The sequence below is a fragment of the Panthera onca genome, chromosome B1 (assembly GCF_046562875.1).
Source record: "Panthera onca isolate mPanOnc1 chromosome B1, mPanOnc1 haplotype 2, whole genome shotgun sequence".
Classification (NCBI taxonomy): domain Eukaryota; kingdom Metazoa; phylum Chordata; class Mammalia; order Carnivora; family Felidae; genus Panthera; species Panthera onca.
In genome coordinates this window covers 105,243,181-105,248,425 of record NC_138342.1, presented here as the reverse complement: position 1 = coordinate 105,248,425, position 5,245 = coordinate 105,243,181, and the positions used below count along the sequence as shown (strand labels likewise).

At 35.5% G+C, this 5,245-nt stretch overlaps 1 long non-coding RNA gene across 1 annotated transcript; it reads right to left on the bottom strand.

The window, feature by feature from the left end:
* Nucleotides 1–1,859: 1,859 nt before the first annotated feature.
* On the bottom strand, nucleotides 1,860–3,877 carry LOC132693268 (uncharacterized). The gene is made up of 3 exons (XR_009616694.3): nucleotides 3,665–3,877; nucleotides 2,996–3,180; nucleotides 1,860–2,067 (listed from the first exon to the last, which is right to left on the bottom strand). It is a non-coding gene; the product is annotated as an uncharacterized LOC132693268 (long non-coding RNA).
* Nucleotides 3,878–5,245: the final 1,368 nt, after the last annotated feature.

Sequence of the window (5,245 nt, the reverse complement as noted above, 5' to 3'; positions counted from 1 at the left end):
CTTTTGTCCAGTTTCCTTAATTTGTATTTCCTTTCACTAAAAGTAATTAATATGAACATTTTTGTTATCCTTCCTGAAAAAAAATATGTATTTTATCTATTTTATTCTTTTTATTATCTATACAATATCCTGAGATTTGATTTGGTATAACTGCTCTGCCCATGTCCATTATTTCTGTCCTCTTACCATTATCAGTTTCCTCAAATCTGTTAATCACACTGCAGCTGAGGTGATCTTTTTGAAATTAAAAACAATTCAAAATTTAAAAAAAGGGGGGAGGCACCTGGGTGCTTCATTCAGTTAAGCATCCGACTCTTGATTTCAGTTCAGGTCATGATCCCAGTATTGTGGGATCAAGCCCTGAGTCCGGCTTTGTACTGAGTGGGGACTGTGCTTGGGATTCTCTCTCTCTCTCTCTCTCTCTCTCTCTCCCCTGCTCTTGCTGTCTGTCTCTCTCTCAAAACAAATAAATAAACTTAAAAAAAAATTGGCTACTATGTAAAATTTTTTAAGGACTCCTTATGAGTTTACATTATACCTGACACAGAATAAGCATTCTGCTAAATATTTGATGAATGAGAGGAAAGAAAGCTTTACAGTACAGGAAAGAAGAAACACAGAAATGAAAGAAGGGAAAAATTTTAACCAATTGCTTTCCCTCATTTTTTGTTATTTAAAAAAAATTTTGAAATGAGTATACTTATTACATGCATTTATGCATAACTGTGCATCCAATACTGTATTTCATAAAGTTTAAAAAATTTCATTAATATGGAAGGTTATCATATTTCTTAACAGAATGAGATTGAGCATCTTTTCATGTGCTTATTGAGCACCTATTTTTTTTTCAAAATGTCCCCTTATATAATATATATAACACATAATATATATTATAATAAATATAATATATATAATATACTTTATATAATATAAGGTATATCCCAATATATACCTAATAAGGTATAAGCCCCACAAATGGCTGATGTTTTCTTATGTTTTCATTTATGCATATTTTCTCCATAGTGCCCATATGTTTTTGATTTAAAAAAAAATTTAACAATTAAGTAGTGCATTTGATTTGTTCGTGGGGTTGGAAATACGTGTGTGCGCAACTCTAAACTGCTTCAGTCATTTGGAGAGTGGGTGGCATTAATGAGATACATGGAGATTTGATAGCAGTATGAGGTAATTTGTTTCACCTGGAGAATATTCCAGCTAGAGAATATTCCAGCTCTTCCCCATGCAGGTGAGTAGGTGGCCCTGTGGTCAATGATGCGTGAGACCCTTAACCAATCCTGGCAGAACAAGACTCAGAGCAGGACGCTAACACTGGCTTCATGTATAACCAAATTATCGTTTTTATTCTTATAAGTTTTAACAACATGATGAATAATGCCCTATAAAATGTAGATCGTTTCATTGTATTTTACCTATATATCTCAGTTTTCTTAAGATAAATGGATTTGATATGCAAAATGCTACTATTTAAAAAAAATTTTTTTTAACGTTTATTTATTTTTGAGAGTGAGAGAGACAGAGCATGAGCAGGGGAGGGGCAGAGAGATAGGGAGACACAGAATCTGAAACAGGCTTCAGGCTCTGAGCTGTCAGCACAGAGCCTGATGCAGGGCTCAAACTCACGGACCACAAGATCATGACCTGAGCCGAAGTCGGACACTTACGCGACTGAGCCACCCGGGTGGCCCTGCAAAATGCTACTTTTAATTATTAGTAAAAGAGGAAACATAAAATTGGTTGTGGTTAATATTTATTTTTCATATATATAGAGTCTGTGTTTTTGTACATTAGAAATAAATATTACAATGCAAAATAGCTCTTCGGGTGCTTTTTTTCTGGTATTTAATGGAACTGGAGGTAATAGTACTGATTATGTAGAATTGTAAAAATGTATTTTAATGAAAGAGAGATAATGCCTAGGTACTTTAAAGAGCTGACACTTGCCTCCACCCCAAACAAGATGATGATATGAACTAGTAACTCATAATGAAAAAAATTACTTACATGAATATGTAAATGCTGAGATTTAATGAAGTCCCATGTTCTGTGCTGTGAGAAGAAAAAAAAAGCTTAACAGAAACAAATGTGATTACATACTTTAGTTGACTTTTCTTACGTACAATAATTTTTGTTCAATTTGGCCTTTGATAATCAATTCTTAAAAGAAAGTACAAATAGAAACCTGTTCATTTTCTGTCACTGAAACCTGAGTGTGTGTGCAAAGTCATTTTTATTTATAAAAATAGTTAATTTTTGTTTTTGTATTTTAAGGGGATCATTTGTTATCATGATGTTTGTATTAATAGCAAGAATATTGATTTTTAAATTGTTTTCTGTTTTATAGCATACATTGAAGGGACTAATTTGGTTTTTAACATGGGGTATAAGTAAAAAAAGACATTCCTCTTGGTAATGGATATTACTTGAAAATTTAATTTGACTTGTATTTAATTATGATTCATTTTAATTTCATTAGACTTAAATTACTCTATATTTACACTTGCTAAGCATGGTCCACTGTGACTACTCAATAGGTTTCAGCACTCAAACAATCTCAGCCTTAGAAATGAAGCAATTTTTGAGAAAATTTGTATTCATAAAAACACTTAAACATGCATTAATAAAAGTGTATTTTTATTCATGCTAAAAGGAACCTATGTTCAAATTGGGCCAAAAAATGTACAATATTTCCTTAAAGAAAGCCATTATGAGACTTACACTTAATAGAAATTATAACCAAGCATCTGTACATAACGCAAAACAAAATAGAAAATGTTGACTCTTGTAGAACCATTTATTTTGGTTGCTACCCAAAATAAAAAAAAAAACAAACAACCCCCCCCCCCCAACTTCCTTCTTAGTAAGATTCATGTATACTTCTTAAAAGGAAATCATAATTTTAGCATTTCCTGCTGTAAAATTCAGAAAAAAATAGAAGGGGGGGATTAGTGCATTTTGAAGATGAGAACATAATAACCTGTAAGAGGCTGATGCTCATGGTAATCTGACTTCTGTCATGTTGGGAGAATGACTGCCAGCTCAGCATGAACTACAGAAGGACAGCTGTGAGCTTCTGCATGTTATTTGCACTTCCATCATCTTCTGGCTGATCTTCAAAGAGGTTCCCAAGCAGAGTTCAAAATTCGCACTGTGAAATTCTCCCTGTAATCCAGATTAGAGGTTGAATCTGCATACCAAATCCCAGGTAGGAGGTACTCACAGAGGTCCTAGTCACTTAAGGATCAAATGGCAGCTGCCATTTTAAGTGGCTTTCTAAGACTGTCTACAGAGAAGAATGAAAACATGCCTTCACGTTCTTCATTTTAAAGATTCTAGATACATACATACATATATATATATATATATATATATATATATATATACATTTTTAAACTATGACTATGACTGTCTTTCTTATGGGTTGTAGTACTGGCAGCTCATGCTTAGTTCTATCCTGGAGCCAAATATATACTGAGTCCTTTATCCGTTACCATGCCTGAAAATGCAAGAAATATGCAAATCAAATGGATTTAAACAGTAAAAGGCACTTCTTAACTCATATGACTAGTATTCCAGGAGTAGGCCTGGCTTTAGGATTAGTTCATTGTGGAGCTCAAATATAAACAATTCTGGATTCTATTCTTACCTTTTCACTTGGTTACCAGCAATGTGGTTTTCTCCTAAGGTTGAATGACCTCATGGTTATTGTCAACAGTGACACTGGAGTTTAGGCTTCATTCTTTGTGGACGGTGGGAGAAAGGGTGGAGCTTCCCATTTTTATCTTTGAGGAAAACCTTTCCAGAAATCTGCAGGAAACTTTTCCTCACATCTCTTTGGTCAGAATTGGCACACATTTTCATACCTAAATGAATCAATGGCGGGTGTGTGAGGGAATACATTTATCCTTAGAGCAGTCAAGTTTAACTCTTGAGCTGATATAAATTATTCAAAGACCATATCAACTACTCAGTGGGTGATGTGCAGATGGATACGGAGGGGAAGGGGTCTGTCTCAACATGAGCTACTCCCTGCACTGTATGTCGCCCCAACATCCATACAGAGCAGCCTTCCTAAATGTACAATTTTAAGAATGCTTCTTTTTACACAAAATGTTCTCATCCATCCATTTGAAGGTCCTGGTAAGAAAGAGCCTTTCACTTTTATTTAGTTGAATTTCATTTTACTTTTTAACATGAAAGATTTTAATTCCAGCCACGTGCCTTTATTGACATCACATTTCACTTAAGAATATTTAGTTTGTCTTAAAAATTTCCTTCATATGGTCTATAAATTTTTACACATACCAACTTTTTTAAAAAAGTGTATTTATTTATTTTGAGGGAGAGAGAGAGAGCAGGAGAGGGGCAGAGACACAAGGAGAGAGAGAATCCCAAGCAGGATCTGTACCATTAGGGCTCAAAATCACAAACTGTGAGGTCATAACCTGAGCTGAAATCAAGAGTCAGACGCTTAACCAACTGAGTCACCCAGGCACCCCAACACATACCAACTTTTAACTAATGTAATGGTCATTATCATTGATCATTTGATACCCTGAGTTCCTTATTATGGATCTGAGAAAACAAAAAAAGGGGGCCTACTTAAATTCTTTTTAAAGATAAAGATGAAGTTATTTTTAGTTTTCTTGTAAGAACTCAGAACCCTGAACTTTAATTTCTTTTAAGGAGAAGACACTTGTGCTGTCTACACAATTTATATGCATTTTCACTACATACAACTACATGCATCTTTATGCTGCACTATGTACAGCTGCTTAAAAACCATGATAGTGTTGAAGGAGTTAAAATAACAGAGAAGTAGGGGGACTGGGATTTTCTTTGTCCCTCAAACACAGGTGTATTGAGGTCAGATCACTTGGAACACCCAGGAAATCAATCTGCAGAGTGGCAGAAAGATCTCCACAGGAGGAGGGGAATAGCTTGGCAGGATGGAGGTTCGTGTATGTGAACTGGGGGAGAGAAAATGGCGTAGGCACGGAGGGGAGGGAACCCCTTCTGTGGAGAGGCAAAAGGAAGAGAAAGACAGAGGGCTTCAGTATCAAGGAAAACCACTCTGGACCATGGAACAAGAAATATGGACAGTACTAGTTTCTATTTTGCAAACAGCCTTAGGAGCTGAAGCTCAGAGGTCCCAAAGTGCATGACTTTCTTCTAACCTGAGCTGGCCCTGCATGTGTGCCTGTGGGGGAGGGAGCTGCCCCGGGGC